The 27,364-nt window shown below is 35.5% G+C and overlaps 1 protein-coding gene and 1 long non-coding RNA gene across 4 annotated transcripts in view; one reads left to right on the top strand and one right to left on the bottom strand.

The window, feature by feature from the left end:
* The window catches only part of LOC309614833, a 57,119-nt gene extending 42,711 nt beyond the window's left edge, over positions 1-14,408 (top strand). For 2 of the 3 annotated variants that reach the window (XR_014236409.1, XR_014236410.1), the window contains one exon: positions 923-4,234. This is a non-coding gene — a long non-coding RNA (uncharacterized lncRNA). Of the gene's footprint in view, positions 1-922; positions 4,235-5,224 lie in introns of those variants that run through there. The other variant, XR_014236408.1, reaches the window with a different exon arrangement.
* CNGB3 (cyclic nucleotide gated channel subunit beta 3) overlaps positions 1-27,364 on the bottom strand; it is a 161,644-nt gene that overhangs the window by 86,609 nt on the left and 47,671 nt on the right.

Genomic DNA, 27,364 nt, shown 5'->3' with positions numbered 1-27,364 from the left:
ACAGCATTAAGCTGAGCAGGACTCAGTGCTGATGCTGATCCTGCATCCACAGGATGGAGAAGTTTCTCCATCTCCTCCATCACTTTCCCACGATTCTTCAATATTATTGTCAGCATCATCGGCACAGCAGACTTCACATGTTCCATGACCTTGTCCTTGTTCTTTAGAATCATGCCAATGGTTGAATGATTCATGTTATAAGAATGAGTGATGTCTACCATCTTTTCGCCTCACTCCCCTCTCTCAGTTATTTTCACTTTTGTTTCCATCATTATTGCTTGGTACTTCTTAGCAATAACAGCTACATCATCGCTGCTTTTACGCTTGCTTCCAGACATCCTGGGCTTGAAATAAAGATACTGTACTACTGTACTCTATATAATACTGTATAGTAAAATACACAAAAGCACAACCACTTGTAGAGAATGCATGCATGTGACAATGTACGCCAGACACACGAACTAACTTAAATGATTGGACATGTGAACGTATGTTCACGTCTTTGAAACTTTGCAACTTGAAAGTTCATAGGTAGGGGACTTACTGTATAAACTAGTATACTTCATAATGATCTAAGTTTCCTCACAGCTTTTCCTCAAAGTTCTAACTCACTCTCTACTTTCCTTCTGAGTATGACACTGGGTCTACACAGGCCCCCATAAGTTCTATCCGTTCTCACCTCCTCACACGCATCTTTGCCCTTTCCATCTCACTTCCAAACTGGAACCCATGTGGTTCACATTGGAAATGGGTAACCTGTGGATTCCATTTAAAGAGCCCCTGTCCACTAATATCCATTTTCCACCAGGTCTACAAATATATCATAAATCTAGTTGTTTACAAATTCCCCAACCATCGGTGTCTTTCTCTCTCTCCTTATAATTATCATAGTATAACTTATACCTCTTTCAAATGTCTAAAGTTCTGCTTCAGCATCAAGATTCTTCAAGTGTGTCCCACTAAGACCTCTATAAACCATTCAAGAATGGAGAAGATGGAGCCGCAATGGAAGAAAATCTGATACATCATACACAATACAGAAATAGGAGGGCATTCAGTCTACAAAACCAAGAAAACCTTTTTTTCTGATTAAGATGTGTTGTCATTTATATCATTTCATAAATTTCTGCTTAAAAATCTTAGTCTGCTTAGAAGTTTATTCATCCATCAAACAGTTATTGAGTTTCTACTTTTTATACTGGAAATAGAAAGATAAGTTAAACAGATACTAGCCCTATGGATGTTCATAGTTTAATTGGGAGAGGCAAGGATGTAAATAAGTAGCTAATAGTAAGTAATAAAAATATGTACAAAATGCTATGCTCACACTGAACTTGGCCTGGGGTATCAAGGAGTGGCTTCACAGAGAAAGCATCCTAAGTCTGGAAGGATTAGAAGGTCTTTGACAGCAAAATGAAATAAGGGCCTTCCAGGCCTTGAGAACAATATGTTCAAAGATGTGAAAAAAATATGACATGTTCAGCAAGTATTTTGGTGTGACTGGAAGACAGTGTGTACGTGGAGGGCACCAGGTGGTGGAGTGTGTCAGGAGTGATGGTGGTTAGGTCTGGAAAGGTGAGTGGGGTCAGCTTATGATGGTTCCTGTATGATCTGCTTAGGAGTTTAAACATTGGCCTATGGGCTAATAGGAACCAATAGAGAATATTAAGCAAATGAGGGGTATGAGCAGATAGAAGTTTTGGAAAAGTAACAATAGTGGGAGAGTTGAAGAGGAGCAGTGTAAATGCACGGAGGCAAAGAAAGAAGTTAATAGACTAGGTTAGAGTGGATGAGGGAAAAAGAGAGGGACTAAAGAACTTATTTAGAGGCAGAAATCAAAGAATTTGAACTTTCTGGGTTTTTTGGATAAATCCAAATAAAGAATCAAGAATAATTTCTAAGTTTTTATTACAAGTGACTAAATTCACAACGATTACTATTACAAGAGACCAGATATATGAAAACATTAATATAAATTGAAATTCAGAAGGAGATGTTTGTATGTAGTGGGCATATGGAAAAAATGAGTCGTGTGTTTGTGTATGTGTGTGTGTGTGTGTTCAGTTCATGGTGTTTATAGGACACTGTGTGATAGGACCTTGCTTGTGATACCCAGGAAACATTCAGGAATACAGTTCTGGCAACAAGATCTTGGTGATTCAGTGCATATGGGGTGTTTAAAGCAATGTTTATATTTGACATTATCATAGACTGACATTTTCAAGATCAGGAACTGTATGTTTTCTTTATATTCCACAAGATCTAGGACAAGGTAGGTTTTCAATAAATGCTTATTGAATAAATAAACCCACTACTTCCAATCTTTTTTGACCTTATTTGATGTACCTCAATGCACTAAAAAAATCCATAAAAAGAAAAGTTGAGGATTGGTGAATCATTGACTGTAAAGTCAGGTATTCAAACTGTCAAAATGTCTAATTCAAGCCCTAAGACTTAAGGAGAATGTTTTTCTTTTCCTGAATTATCTGTAAGTCCTATTTGACCATATAATTGCCAATTAACAACACCAGTTTGTACTGTGCAAACATACCTCACAGTTAACATGCTAAAAATTGTATGAGAAAGCATGTCAGCATTTCTAATCCATAGCTATATTTCACCTATGTATTTTTCTTTTTATATTAGCTGAGCATTAATATGTCAATCTATTCCACCTTCTTTTCTTTTTTACAGCTTTTTTCTACAGTAATCCTTGCCTATCTTCTTTCCCATCTATATACATACAGAAGTTATGAATGTATTTCTCCTCAGGTAATTTTGTGAATGAAAAAAATGGAGATGAAGAAATATATATTTCATAAAACAAAATACCGAATGGAAGTATAAGAGGGAACAAAAGGTATATGCTTTTTATAACAATGCTTCATTTAAGCTATATTTGATAATTCTAGTTCATAATGTATATTTTTAAAAGAATTATTCCTCATAATTCCTTGATGAAGAATTTGGGAAACAGTAAGTATATTTTACAAATTTTGATAAACAAGCATGAAAGTTTTATTGGTAGCCATCTCTGATTGAGATGGACAAGACTTTTTAAATTTGTATATGTACTTATGGAAGAATAAAGAATTAGTTATAGTTAAAAGGCAATTTATTTCTTTTTTGATAAGGATCAGAGAAAACACATTTTTAAAAACATTTGATAGCAAATAAGATAATTATGACAGTATTCATTACTTCCTAAATTCAATCAGATACAGGCAAAAAAATCACATAATCAACAATTGTCCCTGTGTTTGGGACTGTAGAAATTTTTTGCACTCCACGGCAATGTATTATAGTAGTATTGGGATGGGTTAGAAGTAGGCCTTTCTTTGGTAAAGTGAGAGAAAAGCCAATGGGAAAAGAAAGGTAGGAGAGAAAAACTCGTGGTCTGCAGCTGTACTCAGGAATATCAGTTTTAAGAAAGAGCACATATGTAAAATGTAGATCTTGAACTTGATTGTTTTAAAACTATTGGTGTTTATTAGGACTCCAGGGAAGTTTTCATGTACACCCTGTGATACGTGTTCTCTAGTTTAAGATTGTTGCTTTAGTATAACACAAATGGATGACAAATTTTGATGGGGCAAAATGAGAAGGTGGTGGTCAGAGGAGGAGGAATGATACTTTAATAATGTAAAGGGAAGATATTCAAGAAGAAGGAAAAAGCCTGAGAAAAGATGTGTTAGCTGCTGCCTTGTAGAGGACAATAAAGGCACAAACCTTTTAATATAAGATCTCCAATCACCTATAATTTGGCTTGAAATTTCCGTTGAGACAAATGAGGAACCGTAACAGAATTCTAAGAAGAAGAGGTACATTTTTAGCTATGTTTTAGAAAGTAATTGAAAAAAGAAAGATGATAATTAGTTGTGGTGAGGAAGACGTGTGACTTGAAGAGGGAAGAGTGTTGAGTTAAAATATGTGGATTAATGTAACAGCAGGAAATGTCAAGTTTGGTGAATGTACTACATTGAATAGTGTTCTGCCGAAATTCATGTCCATCCAGAACCTCAGAATGTGACTGTAGTTGGAAATAAGGTCTTTACAGATGTAACTAAGTTAAGATGAGGTCATACTGGAGTAGAGTGGGCCTTTAATCTAATGACTGGAGTCCTTCCTTATAAGAAGGCCAAGTGAAAACATGGAAGAAACACACAGGGAGAGTGCCATGTGTCCACAGAGGCAGAGATCGGAGTGATGCCTCTACAATCCAAGAAACACCAAAGATTGCTGGCAATGGCCAGAAGCTAGGAGAAAGGCATGGAACAGATTCTCCCTCAGAATTTCCAGAAGGGCCAACCTTGCCAATACCTCGATTTCAGGCTTCTAGACTCCAGAATTGTGAGAATAAATTTCTGTTGTATTAAGCCACTCAGTTTGTGGTAAGTTGTTATGGCAGCCTTAGGAAACTAATAGAATTAGCAAAGTGGATAATTGTGATACCACACGGGCAACTCAGATGGAGACATAAGTTGTAAGATAAATAGAAATATATTAATATATGGTAAACTTGAGGTGTGAATAATAATACATTCAGTGTATCGGGCAGTTGAGAAGGGAGTCTCCCCTATCAGTAGGGGAGACTGAACTGGAGAAGTTGAACTAAGAATCATCTATCTAGGGGAGATGGTGGAAATTATACAGAAAAACATAAGACTGGGAGGCCACAACCTTGGAATTTGCTGACATTTAAAGAGTAGCACAAGTAAAGGAACCGAGAAGTAGCAGTTAGAGAAGTAAAGCTGAGAGAGAAAAATATCACAGAAGTTGGGGAAGCTAAGAGTTTGACAAAAGAAGTCATAACACAAAGTGAGTAAGATGGGGACTAGGGGAGGACTTTAAATTTAACAAGTAAGATTTCATTGGTAATTTTTAAGAAAATTGGTTGGGGAAAATTTTAATGTCATCAAATTTTGTCATTTTTCTCTTCATTTGTCTTAACAAGTATTTTGTAAAAGAAGTACTTAGAACCTGCCTTTGTTCTCTAAATAATATTTTAGATTTCCATTCATTAGTTCCTAAATTCATTTAAAAGTAGTATTTATTTCTTATAATAAGATCTTCTTGAATAATTTTTGGCTTTTGCAAACTTTGCTAGATTCTTCTTAATTAATGCTTAATTAAGAATTAATTCATTTTTCAATGACTTAACTCATTTAAAAAATTCCAGTTGGTCAAAGTCTTTAAAACTTGCTATTTCTGTCTTGAATAACAGACAGGAATTAGGTAAAGAAAATTATACTCCAGGAAAGGTGTGAGCAAAATGGAGGAGTAGGAAGACCCTGAATTCACCTCCTCACACAGGTACATCCAAATTACAACTATCTATAAGCAACTATCTAACAGAGCAACTGTGTATGAGAAAGACCTGAAGACTAGCAGAAATAATTTTACAACTAAAGATATAAAGACGGGACCACAACAAGATGGGTAGGAGGGGTGGAGACATGGTACAGTCAGGACCCACATTCCTGGGTCAGTGATCCACAAATGGGAGGAATATCACAATCAGAGAGGTCCTCCCCAAGGAGTGAGGGATCTGAGCCCCAAATTGGGCTCCTCAGACTGGTGGTCCTGCATTGGGGAGATGAACCCCTGAAGTGTCCAGCTTTGAAAACCAGTGGGGCTTATGTTTGGGAGAGCCAGAAGGCTACAGGAAACAACGACTCTGCTTTAAAAAGGTGCATGTAAAATCTCACTCTCTACATGTCTTAGCACAGAGGCAATAGTTTAAGAGGAACGTGGGTCAGATCCCCTTGCTCATCTTGAAAAGTCTCCTGGAGAGGCAGGAGGCAACTGGGCCTCCCCCTGCGGATGGAAATGCTGGCTGCAGCCATTTTTGGGAGCTTGTTGCACTGTGTGGACACTGGTGCTGGGAAGTGTCATTTAGGAATCCTCCCTCTAGCATATTAGCACTGGGGGCTTACCTGCCTACCAGTGGATGGGCACCAGACCCACTGCCTCTTATCCACGAAGGGATCTGGCTGTGACCACTGGAAGGCTGGTACCAGTCTTGTGGCCCCATGGCCCCCAGGCTTAGCAGCCAGGCATGTGGGGACCCAGCCTCACCTACCACTGGGCCACAGTCACTGCATGAAGCAAGGCCTTGCAGTCAAGTGGGCTGGGGAAAGCCTTGCTTAACAGTGTGCCCACAGAAGTCAGACCTACCACAGCAGACGGGGGTTCACAGCCCACATGGGGTACGCTTAGAGCATAGATCTCTGGTGACCACAAGAGTATAAGACTAGAAATCAACTACAATTTAAAAAAATGCAAAACACACAAACACTTGTAGTCGAAACAATATGCCACTAAACAACCAGTGGGTCACTAAAAATATCCAAGAGAAAATAAAAAAATACCTGAAGACAAATGAAAATGAAAACACAGCATTCCAAAATCAATGGGAGGCAGCAAAAGCAGTTCTAAGAGGGAAGTTTATAGAGATACAGACCTACCTCAGAAAGCAAGAAAAATCTCAAATAACACTCTATCTTTAAATCTAAAGAACTAGAAAAAACAAAAACAAACAAAGCTCAAAGATGGAATGAAAGAAATAATAAAGTTCAGAGCAGAAATAAATGAGAGACCAAAACTAAACAAACAAACAAACAAACAAATAAATAAATAAATAGAAAAGATCAATGAAACTAAGAGCTGGTTCTTTGAAAAAATAAACAAAATTGACAAACCTTTATCCAGACTCATCAAGAAATAAAGAGAAATAAATAAATAAAATCAGAATAAATAAAATAAAATAAAATCAGAAATGAAAGAAGTTTCCTCTGATACTGCAGAAATACAAAGGATCATAACATGAGCAATTATACATCAATAAAATGAACAATCTGGAAGAAATGGATAAATTCCTAGAAATGTACGATCTTCCAAGAGTGAATCAAGAAGAAATAGATAAATATGAACAGACCAATTATCAATAATGAAAGTGAGTCTGTACTAAAAAAACCCAACAAACAAAAGTCCAGGACAAGATATTTATGATAAAAACTCTCAACAAAGTGGGTAAAGAGGGAACATATCTCAACATGAAAAAGGCCATGTATGACAAATCCACAGCCAACATCTTACTCAATGGTGAAAAGCTGAAAGCCTTTCCTCTAAGTTCAGGAACACGATAAGTATACTCTTGCCACTTTTACTCAACATATTATTGGAAGTCCTAGTCACACCAATCAGACAAGAAATAAATTAAAAGCTTTCAAATTTGAAAGGAAGAAGTAAAACTGTCACTATTTGAAAATGACATGGTAATATATATAGAAAATCTTTGACACCAGCAAAAAACTATTAGAACTAATTAATGAATTCAGTAAAGCTGTAGGATACATAATTAATATACAAAAATCTGTTGCATTTCTAAGCACTAATAATGAACTATCAGAAAGAGAATTAAGAAAACAATCCCACTCACTATTGCATCCAAAACAAAACAAAAAAATTACCCATGGAAAAATATCCTACCAAGGAGGCAAAAATCTTGTACTCAAAATATCAATGTCATTTTTCACAGAACTAGAAGAAATCATTCTAAAATTTGTATGGAAACACAAAAGGTCTCTAACAGCCAAAGCAATCCTGAAAAAGAAAAATGATGAATTTATCATGCTTTCTGATTTCAAACTTTATAACAAATCTAGTGTAATAAAAACATTATGGTACTGACCAAAAACAGACACATAGAACAATGGAATGAAATAAAGACCCCAGAAATAAACCCACACGTATATGATCAATTAAATATGACAACAGAAACAAGACTATACAATGGAAGACTCTTCCATAAATGGTGTCGGGAAAACTGGACAGTTACATGCAAAAGAATCAAACTGCACCACTTCCCCACACCATATACAAAAATAAACGCATAATGTATTAAAGAATTAAATGTAAGACCTGAAACCACAAAACTCCTGGAAGAAAACATAAGCAGCATGCCCTTTGACATTGGTTTTAGCAATATTTTTTGGATCTGTCTCCTCAGGCAAGGAGAACACAAGCAAAAATAAACATATGCGACTACGTCGAACTATAAAGCTTTTGCACAGGAAAGGAAACTAGCAACAAAATAAAAATTCAGCTTACTGACGGGGAGAATATATTTGCAAACAATATATCCAATAAGGGATTAATATCCAAAATATAAAGTGAGCTCATACAGCTCAACATCAAAAGAACAAAAAACCTGATTAAAAAATAGGTGTAGGATCTGAATAGACATTTTTCTAAAGAAGACATACAGATAACCAGAAGACACATGAAAAGTTGCTCAACATTAGTAATCATCAGGGAACTCCAAATCAAATCCACAATGAGATATCACTTCACACCCATCACAATGGCTATTAAAAAATTACAGGAGTAGGTGAGGATGTGGAGAAAAGGGAAACCTCATGCACTGTTCATGAAAGTGTAAATTGATGCAGCCACTATGGAAAACAGTATGAGGTTTCTCAAAAAATTAAAAATAGAACTATCATATGATCAAGAGACTCCACTTCTGGGTATTTGCCCAAAGAAAATAAAACACTAATTGGAAAAGGTATATGCACCCCAATGTATATTGTAGCACTATTTACAGTAGCCAAGATATTGAAGCAACCTAAGTGTCTATTGGTAGACAAGTGGATAAAGAAGATGTGGTATATATATATATATATATATATATACACACACACACATAATATAATATTATTCAGCCATAAAAAAATAAAATATTGGCATTTTTTACAACATGGATGGATCTAGAGCCTTACCCTAAGTGAGATAAATCAGCTAGAAGAAGACAAATAATGTATGATCCCAATTATATGTGGATTCTAAAAACAAATAAACAAAAGTATAACAGGCTCATAGATACAGAGAACAAATGGGTGGTTGCCAGAAGGGAAGAGGTAGGGGTGGGTAAAATTGATAAAAGGGATTAAGAGGTACAGACTTCCAGTTATAATATAAATAAGACACATGATGTAATATACATAATAATAAATATGGTCAATAATATTTAATAACTTTATTAGGGGACAGATGGCTACCAGACTTATGGTGGTGATCATTTCATAATTTATGAAAATGTCAAATCCCCATGTAGTATACTTAAAAATAACATAATATTGTACATCAACTATATTTCAATAAAAAAGAATATTATTTTCTAATATGGGAAGTTTGGGACGGGGAGAGGAGCAGGTCATTTTTTCAGTCTTGTATTTGTATTAATTAATGATAAATTCAGAGAGATGTCCTCAAAATTTACATTTGAAGAAAAGAAATCTGATTTGAATAAGTGAAAAATTTTGTAGGATTAAATTTCTGAACAAAAATACTTGAAATTTGGACAAAATTCTGATTTTAAACAATGTATCTTGTGCTCTATCATAAAATCTACAAATTTTAAGCAAAAACTTGGGTCATTAATATATAACTTAACCAATTCTCACTTTGCTATCTTCTCACATTTACCTCTAAATACTGTGAAAATTTTGAGTTGTCACATTTCACTTCTACATATGGTATAGTTTGTACACATTAATTTGTACATATGGATATTATGATACACAATTTCCTAACCTAAATTATTCTTGATCTGTGTAGAACAGCCTACGATACATTTATGGCTCCAAATCTTGTTTGCAAACCTCTTCCAGCAGTCTACTCTCTAGATCTCTTCTTCTGTTAATCTGTAAGTGCTGGAGGTTGTGTACATAACGCTTATTTTTATTGTTATGAATCACATTCTAATGGTCCATAATAAGTGTGGTGGTGCCTAAGTTTGTTAAAAGTTAAGTGACTACTTAAGACTAAAGTCACCAAAAAGTTACAAAAATATTGCCACATAGATTTTAAATTTATATCCATAAGTCCCATATGTACATGTATATGCACACATATACACATACAAACACATCAACAACATAAGAATAGTAACCCTTTCCAAATCTTTACCCAATTGGAAAGAGAATTTGGATTTCTTTTATAGCATATCAATATCAACATGAAATCGTCTTAATACTAATATATTTCATTTTAATAAACATCTTAAATTCCCTAAAGAGTTTCAGGTTTGAGAGTAAAGTAAGCAACAACTATGTTTTTATAATTTCTTTTATACAATATCAGCCTGAATGAGTCAAAGAATATGTTCACAAATGTTCCTGAAAATTGGTGTCTTGGGGAAGTTGAGGTGCGTTTTGAATGTCACATTCATTTATGCTACAGATATTTTTGCACAGTAGTTTTCATCAGGAAAGATACCATACTCTGTATTCACTTTGAAGATTCTTTAGTTAATATCCTTCTCTTTCATTTTACACGTGTCCTTACATTTGTCCTTACTTATTAGCTTCCTCTGAGTAAATTGCTGTTTTCTTTAAGAATTGATCTATTAGAATGTGTTATGGACTGAATATTGTCCCCCCCAAATTCATATGTTGATATCATAACCCCCAATGTGACTATTTGGAGATGGGACCTTTAAGAAGGTAATTAAAGTTAAATAGCGTCATGAGATCCTAATCCAACAGGATTGGTGTCCTTATAAGAAGAGGAAGAGACACCAGAGAGCTCTCTCTCTCTCTGTACATTTACAGAAGAGAGGCCAAGTCAGGACATAATAAGAAGGTAGCTGTCTACAAGCCAGGAAGAGAAGTCTTAACAAACAAACTATGACAGCCCTTTGGTCTGGACTTCTAGCTTCCAGAACTGTGAGAAAATAAATTTCTGTTGTTTAAGCTGCCCAGTCTGTGGTATTTTGTTATGACAGCCTGAGCAGACTATTACAGAATGCTTACATGTCTAGAAAAAAAAAGGGTAAATCTATTTTAAGAAGCAGATAAAAAATTAGATCAAGATAATATGCTGAATGCCATAAATCTCTAGAAATGACAGAAAAGATGATTAAGAAAATCTACAGTGATGGAAAACAGGAAATTGCTAGCTGGAAAATAGGAAATGTGAGAAGTTTTTTAGTGACAGAAGGTACATGGCTTCATGTACTCATTAACTCATTTAATTCTCACAAATTCTCACAAATTGTGAAGCGCTTAGAGCAGGCCACTGTTGTTATTATTAATGAAGAAAACCACTGCCTAAAACCCTCACAGATATTTCTTGCAAAGTGAGAAGGGTTCTGGAAGTACTCTACCCTTGAAGAGGGTGGTTCAAGAGCCACAGTCTACCATTAGGGTGATTATATGAGGAACAATGTTCACAGTAAGTGAAGTAGGTTGACTTCTTTCTCACCAAGTCTGCATGGAGTGGATGAAAGCAGAAGCAATTGTCTCTAGGGTGGGGCAGTAATACGGGTTTTGGACTGGAGAAACAGAGCTGTATCCCAGGTGGATGGCAAAACTCAGAGGGAATAAGGGACTATATGCCCAGACAATGAGTTAGTGTTATACCCTTAGCAATTTTTAAATTAAAATATAGTTTATTTACAAAATTGTGTTAGCTTCATGTGTACAGCATAGTGATTCAGTTTTTTGGCTGATGTAATTTCAGATATTCCATTATAGGTTATTACAAGATATTGGGTATAATTCATAGTGCTTTACTGTAATCCTTGTTGCTTATCTATTTTTTTCTTAGCAATGTTTTTCCCCACAATCACTGTAGAAAGAAGACAGTAAATGGAACAGAATCCATAGCAATGGCTTATCACGTGGTGGGATGAATTGAGGAGGTGGAGTGAGAGAGGGTTTAGTGGGACTGATCTTCCCCAGATGATGGCAATTAAGGGGGGCAATGTCTGCAGATAATTAAAAAAATATACATAACTAAAAGTCAGTCTTTTTATTGTCACTATGTGCTGATAATAAACAATGTTGATTATAAAATACTTCCATCCCTAAGGTAGCCCACGTCTATTATCTCCCTTTGTATACAGCTGATCTACTGAAGTTATGGAGAATTTCAATACAATGATGATCACACAAGCCAAAGATTGTCAAACAATTGTGCAAAATCAGCACTATGAGAAGCATTAAAGAAAATAAAAACTAATACCTGAGGAAATAAAATGAACAAAACAGACAATAATTTTTATAAAAGATTTATATCTTCATGGAGATAAGAGAGGGAATCTATTTTATGTTACGTAGAATGTTAATTGTGAAAAAGAATCAACTAGAGACTTGGAGATAAAAATTTTAATCATCCAAAAATCAAAAATAAAATAGCAACAACAATAAAAACAAAAAAGTTATGAGATTAGCTAAATTGCAGAATGGACAAAACTGAAGAGAGAATTAGTAAGCTGAAGAATTCTCCCAGAATATAACACAGAAGGACAGGAAATATAAAAGCATGCAAGACGTGGTAAGAGGATTGATGGTAAAAAAGGTAAGTAAGACATGAAAGATAGATCTAGAAGTTCTAACAAAAGCTAGATAAGTTCCCAAAGGAGAGAAGAGAGAAAAAGAAGGAGATAAATTAATTAAAACTATAGAGAAACCTTTTTTTTAGAGCTGAAGAAATGCACAAGTCTTTAGATTTAAAAGGATCACCAAATGTGAGTGAGATAAGAGAAAACCCAAACCTAGCAAACTGTTTAAATCTCAGAACATTAAGATTAAAGAGAAAAATCCTAAAAGCTTCCAGAAGTGGAAAAAATTGCCTATAAATAAAGAAGCATTAGATTGGCATGAGATTTCTCATTGGCACTACTGGATACTAGAAATTTCTAGAAAATATTAGAAGACTTAGAAATTTCTAAGGGAAAATGATTTTTTCTTGAACTCCATGGTGTCAAACTTTATGTAAGACCAGCTCTTTGCTTTGATCAGGAAGACTTAACCTTCCAAGCATAGCTCTGACTTGCTTATAAAGCAGTAAATTCAATATTCATATCAGGCGTTGTATGGAGGTCTCTTCCTCTGATGGTAGGAACATAATTTAAAAGGTAAAATAGTTTAAAAAGAGGAAGCAGGTGAAGGAGTTGGGATTTTCGCTGGTGGAGAATATAGAGCTCCAATAAAAGCTATGTTGAGAAATTCAGTTTAGACCTTGAGACTAAAGTAAATTCTCCAACTTTTCCCTGAATCTAAATTTTGAAATCACATGCTGAAGAGAGATATGTTATTTCTTCAGGGCAGACTGTGGGTCTACTCATCCACCTACTAATCTCATCCACCTACTAATCTTAAGTGAAAATATTGCCTAAGTAGATATCTGCACCCAGTTAGTTTTACTGCATCAGAGAGGACAAAATCTAGAGAAAGGACAAGGCTTGGTTTCCTTTCTTTAAGGCACAGTAATACCAATCATTACTAAACCACAGAAGATGAATGTTTTGGGTTCTGTCTTCTTCTGCTATGAGCAAATTGGGAATGAGATCATGGATAGCAAGAGGCAGGTGTGACAAAGATAGTGTAGAACAATTTCAACTCCCCCCTCAAAAATGTCAGTTACCTTGAGGCAGATTTGTAATTGTTTTAGCAGCAGTACATGTTGCTGTGGCCTGAGGATGGAACAGAAGCTCATGATGCAGAGATCGGCTTCCTCCATAAGGATGCCAGTGGAGAGCTCCTGGCAGGAAAGGCTTCCCTTTGGAGCAATTCAATAATTTAAGTGTGAAGAAAGATAATTTATAAAAAGAGAGAAACCAAGACTGTCTGGGTCAATGAAGCAAAATCACAAGAGAGCCTCAGAGAAGCTGAAAATAGCACAGAAATAAATCAGACTAGGCAATGGAGGAGAATTCAGGGTGCTGATCATCAAATAAGTGGAGTTAGGTTATATTCTGCACACTGGGGTACAGGACTGTTGAACAGAAGCCTAAACTCTGGTGGCTTGTGTGTAGTTTTGATCAGCTTTTTAAAAATTAAAGTGTAATTGACATACAATATTATATTAGTTTCAGGTGTACAACATAGTGATTCAACATTTACGTATATTATGAGATGATCACCATGATAAGTCTAGTTACCAGATGTCACCATTTAAAATTAATACAATATTATTGTATATTTTTAATACAATATATTCCTTATTCTGTGTATTACATCCCCATGACTTATTTATTTTATAACAGAAAGTTTGTACCTCTTAATCCCCTTCAATTATTTCGCCTATCCCCTTACTCTTCTTCTCTCTGGCAGCCATCCATTTGTTCTCTGTATCTATAAGTCTGTTTTAGTTTAGTTTAGTTAGTTTTGTAAGTGAAATCATAAGGTATTTGTCTTTCTCTATCTGACTTAATCCACTTAGCATAATACCCTCTAGGCTCACCCAGTTTGTCCCAAATGGCAAGATTTCATTATTTCTTATGGCTGAGCAATATTCCACCATATATATGTGATATACATGTATATCACATCTTCTTTATCTATTCATCTATCAATAGACACTTAGGTTGCTTCCATATCTTGGCTCCTGTAAATAGTGCTGCACATTGAGGTGCATATATCTTTTCCAATTAGTGTTTTTATTTTCTTTGGGTAAATACCCAGAAGTGGAGTTGCTGGATCATATGGTAGTTCTATTTTTAATTTTCTGAGAAATTTCCATACTGTTTTCCGTAGTGGCTGTACCAGTTTACACTCCTACCAACAGTGAACAAGGGTTTCCTTTTCTCCACATCCTCACCAACACCTGTTATATTTTGTCTTTTTGATGATAGCCTTTCTGAACCCTCCTTGAGTCCCTGGAATAAATCCCACTTGATCATAGTGCATGATCCTTTTAATGTATCATTGACTTTGGTTTGCTAATATTTCATTGAGGATTTTTGCACCTATGTTCATCAAGTATATTAGACTGTAATTTTTTTGTGTGTGTGAGGTTTTTATCTGGTTTTGGTATCAGGATGATGCCAACCTTGTTGAAAGAGGTTGGAAGTGTTCCTTCTTCAATTTTTCGGAATAGTTTGAGAAGGTTAAGTGTTAACTATTCTTTAAATGATTGGTAAGATTCACGTGTACAGCTCTCTTGTCCTGGACTTTTGTTTGTTGGGGGTTTGTTTTTTTTTAATTTTTTTAGCACTGATTCACTTTCTTTACTGATAATTGGTCTGTTCATATTATCTATTTCTTCCTGATTCAGTCTTGGAAGATTGTACATTTCTAGGAATTTATCCATTTCATCCAGATTGTCCATTTTGATAGTTTCTTATGATCCTTTGTATTTCTGTGGTGTCAGAGGCAACTTCTCTTTCATTTCTGATTTTATTTATTTGGGTTCTCTCTATCTCTTGATGAGTCTGGCTAAAGGTTTATCAATTTTGTTTATCTTTTCAAAGAACCAGCTCTTAGTTTCATTGATCTTTTTTATTGTTTTTTTGGTCTCTGTTTCATTTATTTCTGCTCTGATCTTTTTTATTTCCTTCCTTCTAACTTTGAGCTTTGTTTCTTCTTTTTTTGTAGTTCCTTTAGGTATAAGAATATAATGTTTTTTTTGATATTTTTCTTGCTTTATGAGGTAGGTCTGTATTACTATAAACTTCCCTCTTAGAACTGCTTTTGCTGCCTCACATTGATTTTGTAATGTTATGCTTCCATTTTCATTTGTCCCCAGGTATTTTTTTTTATTGCCTCTTTGATATTTTTATTGACCCGTTGGTTGTTGTATAGCATATTGTTTAGACTCCATCTGTTTTTTTTTTCAGTTTTAAAAATAATTGTAGGGGCTTCCCTGGTGGCACAGTGGTTGAGAATCTGCCTGCCAATGCAGGGGACACGGGTTTGAGCCCTGGTCTGGGAAGATCTCACATGCCGCGGGGCGACTAGGCCCGTGAGCCACAATTGCTGAGCCTGCGCGTCTGGAGCCTGTGCCCCGCAACAAGAGAGGCCGCAATGGTGAGAGGCCTGCGCACCACGATGAAGAGGGGCCCCCACTTGCCGCAACTAGAGAAAGCCCTCGCACAGAAACGAAGACCCAAGATGGCCATAAATAAATAAATAAAATTAAAAAAAATAATAATTGTAGTTGATTTCTAGTCTCATACTGTTGTGATTAGAAATGATGTTTCACATGATTTAAATCTTCTTCAAATTATTGAGACTTGTCTTGTGGCCTAACATGTGTTGTATCCTAGAGAATGTTCCATGTACACTTGAAAACAATGTGTACTTTGCTGTTTTGGATGGAATGTTCTCTATATATCTATTAAGTTTATTGGTCTAATATATCATTCAAGGCCAGTGTTTCCGTATTGATTTTCTGTCTGAATGATCTATCCTTTGCTGTAAGTGGTGTATTAGAGTCCCTTACTATATTGTTTTACTGTCAATTTCTCTTTCTATGTCTGTTAATATTCTTTTATATATTTAGGTCTGCTATTTTGGGTGCATTAGTGTTTTAAAGTGTTATATCCTCTTGTTGGATTGATTCCTGTATCATTATGCAATATCCTTTTAAAAATCTCTTTTAGAGCCTTGTTTTTATGTCTGTTTTGTCTGACATAAGTATTGCTACCCCAGCTTTCTTTTTGTTTCCATTTGCATATAATACCTTTTCCATTCCTTCACTTTCAGTCTTTGTGTATCTTCAGATCTGAAGTGTGTCTCCTGCAGGCATTATATAGATGGGTCTTGTTTTTGTGTTCATTCAGCAACTCTATGTATTTTTATTGGAGCATTTAGTTCATTTAAAGTAATGATACATATGTACTAATTGCCATTTTGTTGATTGTTTTCTTGTTTTTATAATTCCTCTCTGTTCCTTTCTTCTTCTCTTGTTTTCTCCCTTTGTGATTTTATGACTATCTTTAGTGTTACATTTGGATTATTTTCTCTTTATTTTTTGTGTATCTTTTATAGGTTTTTGAGTTTTGATAGCATATTTTACATCTTTTTATTTTGTGTATCCCTTAACTAATTATTGTAGACATAGTTGATTTTACTACCTTTGTTTTTTAACATTCATACTAGCTTTGTAAGTCATTGATCCACTATCTGCACTATATATTTGTGTTTACCAGTGAGATTGTTTGTTTCTTGTATTTTCTTATTGGTAGTTATGGCCTTTTCTTTTTTGCTGAAAGAAGTTCCTTTAACCTTTCTTCTACAGGCAGGTTAGTGGTGATAAACACCTTTAGCTTTTGCCTCTCTGGGAAACTCTTTATATCTCCAAATCTGAATAATAACCTTGCAGTTAGCATATTCTTGTAAGTTTTTTCCTTTCAGTACTTTAAATATATTGTTCCAGTTCTTTGTGGCCTGTAATGTTTCTGCAGAAAATTTCCTTATACATTACTAGTTGTTTTCCTCTTGTTGCCTTTAAGATTGTGTGTTTAACTTTTGACATTTTCATTATGACGTGTCTTGGAGTGTGTCTTTATGGTTCATCTTATTTGGGACTCTGCTTCCTGTACCTGGACATCTGTTTCTTTCTTCAGGTTAGGAAAGTTTTCAGCCATTATTTCTTCATATAAGTTTTCTGTCCCTTTCTGTCTCTCTTCTCCTGCTGGGACCCATATAATGTGGATGTTAGTATGCTTGAAGTTGTCCCAGAGATTTCTTAAACTATCCTGTCTTTTTAAAATTCTTTTAAAATTAATTAATTAATTAATTAATTTGCTGTTCTGATTAGGGGATTTCCACTACTCTGTCTTCCAGTTCACTGATCTGTCCTTCTGAATCAGCTCATCTGCTGTTAATTTATCTAGTGTATTTTTCATTCTAGTTATAGTATTCTTCACCTCTAAGTGGTTCTTTTTTATATTTTCTATCTCATTGTTGAAGTTCTCACTGTGTTAATCCAGTTTTCTCCTGATTTTGGTGAGCATCTTTATGACCATAACTTTTAACTCTTTATTAGATTAATTATCTCAATTTCGTTTCATCCTTTTTCTGAGGTTTTGTCTTGTTCTTTTGTTTTGACCATATTTCTCTGTTTCCTCATTTATCCTACCTCTCTGTGTTTGTTTATGTGTTAGGTAGATCAGTTATGTCTCCTGGTCTTGAAGGAGTGGCCTTATGTAGAAAGTTGGGGCCTAGAAAAGCAATCCCTCCTCGTTACTAGATCCTGGTGTTTCAGATGTGTCCCCCATGTAGGCTGCATGTGCCCTTTATTTTGGTGGTGCCATGATTGTTGTGGGTGCACTGGTGGGTAGGGTTGCCCCTGGGGTGGGAGTCACTTTGGAGAGGTGCCTGTCTGATCCAAGGATGCCAACTGGGTGTGGTAAGTTGGGAACCACTCTAGGAGGGGCACCTATCCTGGCAGAGGCCACCGGCTGAGTGTGGAGAGGCAGTAGCTAATCTGAGGGGTGCTAGTCTGGTCTTGGGCCACCAACAAAATGTGGCAATGTGGGAGCTGCATTGGACGGGTGCTGACTAGGGCAGGCTGGTTGGGTGGGGCAGGTCAGGAGGGGAATGCCAAGGTGGGGCAAGGGGTGCTAGCAATGTAGATGGTGAATGTCAGAAATGGAGCATGCCAGTGCCAGGCCAGCTAGGTAGAGGAGAATAAAAATGGCATCCACCAGCACTTTGGTCCCCAGATAAAGTTCCAGCAGACCCCTGCCTTTTTGGCACTTGCCCTAAAGTTAGTCAATAAATCTTCTTCACTTATGGTCAGGTGCTTTTCAAACTGCTGCCTCTATGCTCAGATTTGTAGTGAGTTTGCATGTGAGCCCTTCAAGAGCAGAGTCTTGGTTCCCCATAGCCCACTGGCTCTTCTAGATGTAAGCCCTGCTGGTTTTCAAAGCCAGATATTATGGGAGCTTGTCTACTTGGTGAAGGTCCCCAAAGCTGAGGTGCCCAATGTGGGGCTCAGACCTCTCACTCCTGAAGGAGGACCTTCACGTTTGTGATACCCCTCCTGCTTGTGGGTCACCACCCTGGAGATGTGAGTCCTGACTCCTACCCATCTCAATGTGGTTTTTTCTTTATATCCATAGTTGTAGAAGAGCTGTTCTGTTAGTTTTCAGGTCATTCTCAGAGGACAGTTATTCTATGCGTAGTTGTAGTTTTGGTGTGTCCATTTGAGGAGGTGAGCTCAGGATCATTTTACTCCGCTATCTTGATCCCTGTCCTGTGGTCAGACTTTAAAGCCCTGGAGCACCAGGCTGCCCATCCCTGCCCATTTAGAAATTTGGCAGTTCAGTGTCTGGCTGGGCAAAGTTCTTGGATAGATTCTTCCTTAAGAGTGATTGAGTAGTAAATGGTTAGCGGAGATACATTTCCTTGATTGGAAAATATTTGCCCAGCTTCTTTTCTCTGAAAGTATAGAGATACATCAATTATATCTCAGGTATATAATTAATAGTATCTAATAATGAAAGAATAAAAAATGAGTATTCAGTTTAATGTTGAAATAAAGGAGAGAGTGGTGCATGTATTTAAGAGATACGCTAAATGCCCAATTCATTGTTTCTTCTTTCCCTTCTTCTTCTAAATGTTAAAAGAGACATCAAGTTGAACTGAAGCACTAAAAAGCCAAACTAAACATGTTAAAGCAAGAGGCTTTAACTTAAATAATTTTAGCATGTGGCTAAAACTTAAATAATTTTTGACCTTTAAACCAATAAATGAAGAGATAAAGTGTCTATTAGAAGTAGATTAATAAAGAGCAAGATGAAACTAAACAAGTTGCTGATAACTGCTGAAACTCAGTGAAAGAACTGTGCTAGTAGTCTGGCTCTATATTGAAACTTTCCTTAGGATGAAAGCAGGCCATAATAATTTTCCTTCTCTTCTAGCAATTATATTTTCATAAGGAAATTTGTATTGACTGTTTCACTGCCATAGTCTTATTTATTTATTTATTTTGGCCACGCCGCATGGCTTGTGGGATCTTAGTTTCCTGACCAGGGATTGAACCTGGGCCCATGGCAGTGAAAGCACCGAGTCTTAACCACTGGGCTGCCAGGAAATTCCCACTGCCCTAGTCTTGATTGCTATCAGTTTTCTGTTGCAGGGGACAGACCTTCATGTTTGGGGACAAAACATTAATGCTACCATTAAAAATGCACCAACTGATTTTTGACAAATGTATGAAAGCAATTCAGAGGAGGAAGAACAGCCCTTTCAACATGTCATTCTGGCACAACTGGACATCCAAGACAAAAAAATGAACTTTATCCTAAAACTCATACTTTATATAAAAATTAACTCAAAATGGATCATAAACTGTGTGCTGAATATAAAACTATAAAACTCTTAGAAAAAAAGGAGAAATTCTTCTGTGTCTAGGACTAGGCAAAGAATTCTTAACTTGGACACCAAAAACATAGTCCATAAAAGAAACAAATGGATAAATTGTACCTGATTAAAATTAAAAACTTTTGCTCTGTGAAAGATCCCGTTAGAAGGATGAAAGGCAAGCAACAGAGTGGGAGAAAATACTTGCAAGCTACATATCTCACAAAGGTCTAGTATCTAGAGTACATAAAAAACTCTCAAAACTTACTAGCAAAAAGTCAAAAGAATCCAAGTATACATTGAGCAAAAGACATGAGCAGACATTTCACAAAATAAGATATACAGATGGCAAATAAGCACATGAAAAGATCTAGAACATCACTGACCATTATGAAATACAAATTAAAACTGCTGTGATCTATCACTACACATCTATCAAAATGGCTAAAATAAAAAAAGTAACATCGCCAAATGTTGGCAATAATATGGAGAAACTGCATCATTTCTTATAAAACTATCATATCATATGGACCAACAATTGCACACTTGAGCATTTATCCCAGAGAACTAAAAACTTGTGTTCACACAAAAGCCTGTACACAGATGTTCAATAGCAGATTTTTTGGGGTCATAAACCCAAACAGAAAACAACTTAGATGTTCTTCAGTGACTGAATGATTAAACTATGGTACAGCCATATAATGGGAAAAAAAGGAATGCATTATTTTTTTTAATTTCTTTTTTTTTTTATTGGAGTAAAATTGCTTTACAATGTTGTATTAGTTTCTGCTGTACAATGAAGTGAATCAGCTCTATGTATACCTATATCCCCTCTCTCTTGGACCTCTCTCCCACCCTTCATCCCACTCATCTAGGTCATAACAGAGCACCAAACTGAGCTCCCTGTGCTATACAGCAGGTTCCCACTAGCTATCTGTTTTACACATGGTAGTGTATTTATGTCAAACCTAATCTCCCAATTCGTCCCACCCTCCCCATCTCCCGCGTGTCCACATGTCCCTTCTCTATGTCTTCGTCGCTATTCCTGCCCTGCAAATAAGTTCATCTGTAACAATTTTCTAGATTCCACATATATGCATTAATATATAGTATTTGTTTTTCTCTTTCTGGCTTACTTCACTCTGTATGACAGACTCTAGGTCCATCCACATCTCTACAAATGACCCAATTTCATTCGTTTTTATGGCTGAGTAATATTCCATTGTATATATGTGCCACATCTTCTTTATCCATTCATCTGTCATTGGATGTTTAGGTTGTTTCCATGTCCTGGCTATTGTAAATAGTGGTGCAATATACCCTGAAGAATGCATTATTGATGCACACAATAACTTGCATGAATCTCTAGGAATTATACTGATTAAAAACCAGTCTCCAAAGGTTAGATGCTGACAGCTCCATTTATATAACATTCTTGAAATGACAAAATTATAGAGTTGGAAAACAGATTAGTGATTTTCAGGGGGCAGGAAAGGGACAGGGTGCTGGGTAGGGAGAGAGATGCTTGTGGTTATAAATGGCAACAGGAGAGATCCTTGATAGAACTCTTTTGTATCTTGATTCGTGATGGATACGTGAACTTACACATGTGATAAAATTACATAAAACACACACACACACACACACACACACACACACACACACACAAATGAGTACAAGGAATACCAGGGAAATCTGAGTAAGATCAGTGGATTATCAATGTTAATATACCAGTTGTGCTATTGTTCTATAGCTTGCAAGATGTTATCATTGGGTGAAAGGTATATGGGAGATTTCTATATTATTTCTTATAACTGTATATAAATCTACTGTTATCCCAAATTAAAAGTTTCATTAAATAAAAAAACAGCAAGTTACCTGCTTAGTTACATTTAGCACACTTAGGTAGAAACATGGAGTTTTATAACCTTGTCACTCAGAGAGTGGTCTGTGGACCTGTAGTATTGGCATCCCCTGAGAACTTTTCAGAAACCCAGAATATCAAGCCCCACCCCAGATCTATTGAAAAAGAATCTGCATTTTGACTAGCTCCTCAGATAATTTGTATGCACAGTAAAGTGTGAGAAATATTGTTCCATGAGAGTAGTCTTACAAGATTAAATCTGTAAATGTTGGCAGAAGTCACACATTTTCCTTTGCTTAAGCACCCATTTTCTCTTCTTGAAGGGAAGGGGGAAAAGTCCTAACTTTTCTTGAATGCTAGCTGTGTCAATATCACACATGTTTCTCACAAAACTCAATGAGATGGGCTTTATTATATCCCTTTCCTGATGAACTAACTGAAAAACCATGTATGAAAATAAAAAACCATGTATGAAAATAAGTGATAGAAGGCTCTTAACAAATTTTGACAGAATTGTAGAAGAAAAAAAATGGAAATAATTAGAACTCAATGTTTGGTGATCTGTGAAAGGTAAGTATTTTGATTTTAAGAAGCCAAACTAGTCTTATAGTGAGTTACTTCTCTTAAAAAGTGGAGAATATTCAGAGTACATCAACACAACTGAGTAAGAATCTAGTCATTTGGTCCTATTTTAACAAAATGAACTGGAAAGTGAACTTGTTAAAATTGAATGACACTAACTTAAACTTAGTTTGCTTATATGTAAGGTAAAGGGAATATTTTGCAGGGGAGAATAAATGATAAATTATGGGAATACACTTGGATCTTTAAGAGGAAAATGTGGAAAACAAAGAACACCATATGGGACAATAACATAAATTTCCAAGGCTTTTTGGAGAGGCAGGCCAGTCTCCTGATGAACATTGTAATCAAGCTTTACAGTCAAAATTACTTACCATGTCATGTCTTGTGCAAATAATTTGCATAGTCTGTCACATACTGTATTACACTGAATATTCAATTCAAATAACCTAGTTTCTGAAGGGCATAACAGCACACAGCAGTAAATCTGACTCATAAATCATATGAGCATGGTTGAGGGAGCTCGCCATTTGATCTATTTGTAGTCAGTACAGATCTTGGATGTGCATCACAGATTTTTATGTAAATCAGGGACATCAATAGTCATATAAATTTGATTCCTCTTAGTGAATGTGACAGAATCACCTTATTGGCTACAAGCAAAATGCAGAAGTAATGTAAAAGAGATTATGGCTTTAAAATATTGCAGACTCCCTATGGCTCTGTTCTTTTTAATTTGATATTTGAGAAGAAGAGGTAATTGCCAGCAGAACTGTGTATGTATCCTTTTGGAAACAGAAATTTATGTTTGGCTTTCTAGCAATAAGCTGGTCTCAGGGTGTCCTGCAATTGATAAGTGGCTGGGATTATTATGATTTATGTCATGCTACCTGTAATACTAGGTTCTTAAACATCTTTCTCAGGTGGTAAGATTATTTGTCATAAAGGCTTTAAGTCAAGCACGGTGACTTTGAAAGCAAGAGAATACACCACCATAGGTGGAGATAGGGATATTGTTGTTATACTCTTGAACAGTAGATATTCTTATTTGCTTGTGTGCGGGAGAATTCAAGTTTTGTGGGGCTGGAAACATAATTTATAGGCCTCTTTTAATGAAAAAGAATAGAAAATTGAATTCTAATTTCAACACAGTCTTCAGTGAAGGACTCTGAAACATAAGATTTATTAGCTTCACAATAAATTTACCTCTACAGATGTTAAAGATGTGTTCAAAACCGTCCAATGTTTTAAAGTCACCATCCAGAGGTACCACTTCAAATCCAGTAGAATGGTTTTAATTTAAAAAAAATGATAAATAAGTGTTGGCAAGGTTATGGAGAAATTGGAACCCTTGTACCCCATACGTTATTGGGAACATAAGATGGTTCAGCTGCTGTGGAAAGTAGTTTGACAGTTCCTCAAAAAGTTAATCACAGAATTATTATATGAACTCACAACTCCACACTTAGGTATATACCTCAAATAGTGGAAAGCAGGTAGTTAAACAAATACTTGTACAAGCCTGTATAATAGCCCTATTCACAAGAGCCAAAAGATGGAAATAGCCCAAATGTCCATCAGTGAATGAGTGGATACAAATTATAGTATATATATATATACAATGGAATATTATTTGGCCATGAAAAACAATGAAGTACTGTTACATGCCACAACAAGGATGAACCTTGAGAACATTACGCTAAGTGAAAGAAGCCAGGAACAAAAGGTCACATATTATGTGACTCCATTTAGACAAAATATCCAGAACAGATAAATCCATGGAGACAGAACACAGATTGGTGGATGCTAGGAGCTTGAGGGAGAAAAAAAAAGGGAGAGAAACTGTTTAATGGGTAAAAGATTTACTTTAAAGTAATGAGAATGTTTTGAAACTAGATAGAGGTTGAGGTTGAACAACATTGTGAATGTACTAAATACTACTCAACTGTTCACTTTAAAATGGTTAATTTTATGTTGTATGAATTTCACCACAATCACATTTTTAAAAAAGTCCACAATCCATTCAATGACTCAATTAGTAACTAATTGTTACTAGTGCTGTAACATTACAATATTACCTTCTATTACAGTGTGCTAAGCTCCAAGGAGAACTGATCGAATGTTTATAGGGTCCCTATTATGAAATAGGTATCTTGATATGCTATAAAGGTAAGCCACATTACTTGTTCTTAAATAATTTAGTATAAAAATTTAAAAAACTATAATTGTTAACATATTTACAGAATTGTGTGATATTCACAATGTGTGATAAAGGAATGATTAGACAAGGCTTCAAAAGCAGACAGGCTTGAGATGATTGTGAAGAGTATGTGGGTTTAAGTAATGGAGGAAACTAAGGGGGTAAAAGAGTTAGCAGAAGCATGAAGATATGAATGAGTGTGGGTCTCATGGGAGCTAAAGAGAAGACCAGCAGAGAAATGTTTTGGGTGGCACTTGGGTGTAAAGTTGGTTAGTTACTATGGGGTTAGATAATAGAATTGGTGACCTAGCAGAAGGGAGGTGGGGAGGGCATTTTAGTGGAAGAAATAGCATGAGAAAAAGTACAGAGGTGGGAACTATGAAGTTATGTGCTCAGTATACTCCTGTAAAAGTTCTTAGGCTTCACTGATTTAAAGGTTCTTCTTTTGGTTTCAGAAATTCCTTGAAGTCCTGAAGTTGCATACAATTTAAAAATGTGCATACATATTTTTCTGGAGAAAATGTCTATATATTTTTAGTAGATTTTCAAAGGGTAGCACCTCAACTGTTAGGATTTAGCAAAGTTCACATGTTGCTAAAAAAGTTGCTAGCAAACACTATCCTTCTTTTCACACATTAGGAACTCTTGTTCTTCATAGAGCCAGAAGTTCTGCCTTACTGGGGTTAAGCTTACTGTAATTTTTATCTACAACAAAAAGGGAAGATTTTTTTATTAATAGATTTTATTATCATTATTTTTTAACAAAGACTCCATTTTTTAGAGCAGTTTTAGGTTTACGGAAAAATTGAGCAGAAAATACAAAGAGCTCCTGCCTTCTATCCCACTCCCCCACCCTCCACCCTCCGTTTCCCACTATTATTAACATCTTGTATTAGTGTGGTACATCTGTTACAGTGATGAATAAATATTATTATGAACTAAAGGCTATATTTTACATTAAGATTTACTCTTTGTGCTATACAGTTATGTGGGTTTTGACAAATGCATAATGATATGAATCTATCATCACGATATCATACAGAGTAATTTCATTGTCATACAACTCCCCTGTACTCTACCTGTTTATCCCTACATCCCTCCCACAAATCCTTGGAAAACACTGATCTTTTTATGTCTCTATAGTTTGCCTTGAAGAATGTTGTATAGTTGGAATGATACAGTGTGTAGCTTTTCAGACTGGCTTCTTTTACTTAGCAATATTCATTAAAGGGTCCTCTATGACTTTTAGTGACTACACATTTCTTTTTATCACTGAATAATATTCTATTGTGTGGATATACACAGTTTATCCATTTACCTAATGAAAGGCATCTTGTTTGCTTCCAAAATTTGGCAATTATGAATAAATAAATCTGCCATAAACGCCTGTATGCAGGGTTTTGTGTGGACATAAGTTTGCAACTCATTCAGGTAAATTTGGGTAAGAAGTGTGTTTGCTGGATCATATATTCAGACTATGATTAGCTTTGTAAGAAACTGCTGAATTGTCTTCCATAGTGACTGCACCATTTTTCATTCCCACTAGCAGTGAACGAGAGTGCTTATTGCTCCACCTCATTGTCAGCATTTGGTGTTGTCAATGTTTTGAATTCTAGCCATTCTAATAGGTGTATAGTGGTATCTCTTTGTTTTAATTTGTATTTCCCTAATGACAAATGATGTCGAGTATTTTCCATTTGTTTATCTCTGATGAGGTGTCTGTTCAGATCTTTTGCCCATTTTTTTTTTTTTATAATTGAGTTGGTTGTTCTGTTATTGTTGAGTTTTTTTTTTATTAAAGCATCATTGACTTAATATAATAGTTTCAGGTGTACATAATAGTGACAATATTTTTATAGATTATACTCCATATAAAATTATTATAAAATGTTGACTATATTCCCTGTGCTGTACATTACATCCTTGTATCTTATTTATTTTCTAGCTAATAGTTTGTACCTCTTAATCTTCTTCACCTGTCTTGCCTCTCCTCCCACCCTAAGGGGCTCTCCCTCAATCTGTGTTCAAATGGTTGAATGTTTAAAACCTCTGCTAGGAACTCTACATTTCTTTCTGGTATGTTTCAAAAGAATATTTGAATTGCAGTTCATGATTTTAAAATGGTTTTTATGATTCTTTCCTCATTTGAATCTCACAACAACCCCATGAATGAAGCTACTTGTGATTATCCTCCTTTTCAGATGAGGAAACTGAGGTTTTAGTAAACTAAGAGGTTTGTCCAAGTCTATAAGAAAAGTAAGTGAAAGTTTGAAGAGAAGAATCAAGTTCCTTTAGTTTCATTTGTTTTAATCTATTATTCCAATCTGTTATTTTTTTTTTTTTAACCCAATCACAATTATATCTACTATCCTGTCTTATTTTGTTTCATTTATAGATTTGGGACTTGTATCATTTATGGCTTTCTCCTAATCACTGAAAAAAAATGTTGAGCAGCACAATATAACACATGGAGTCTGTAGTTATGTCATTAGAGATCAGATTTATATTGGTTCATTTATTAAAATTTAGTAGGTATACTTTTTCAGAGAACTGTGAATTCACTGAACACATTTCCCTATCTTGTTTGAGAAGATATAAAAAGAGACTGTCAAATCC

Source organism: Balaenoptera borealis (assembly GCF_965194805.1).
Source record: "Balaenoptera borealis genome assembly, chromosome: 17".
Lineage (NCBI taxonomy): Eukaryota > Metazoa > Chordata > Mammalia > Artiodactyla > Balaenopteridae > Balaenoptera > Balaenoptera borealis.
This window is presented reverse-complemented; position numbering and strand designations above follow the sequence as displayed.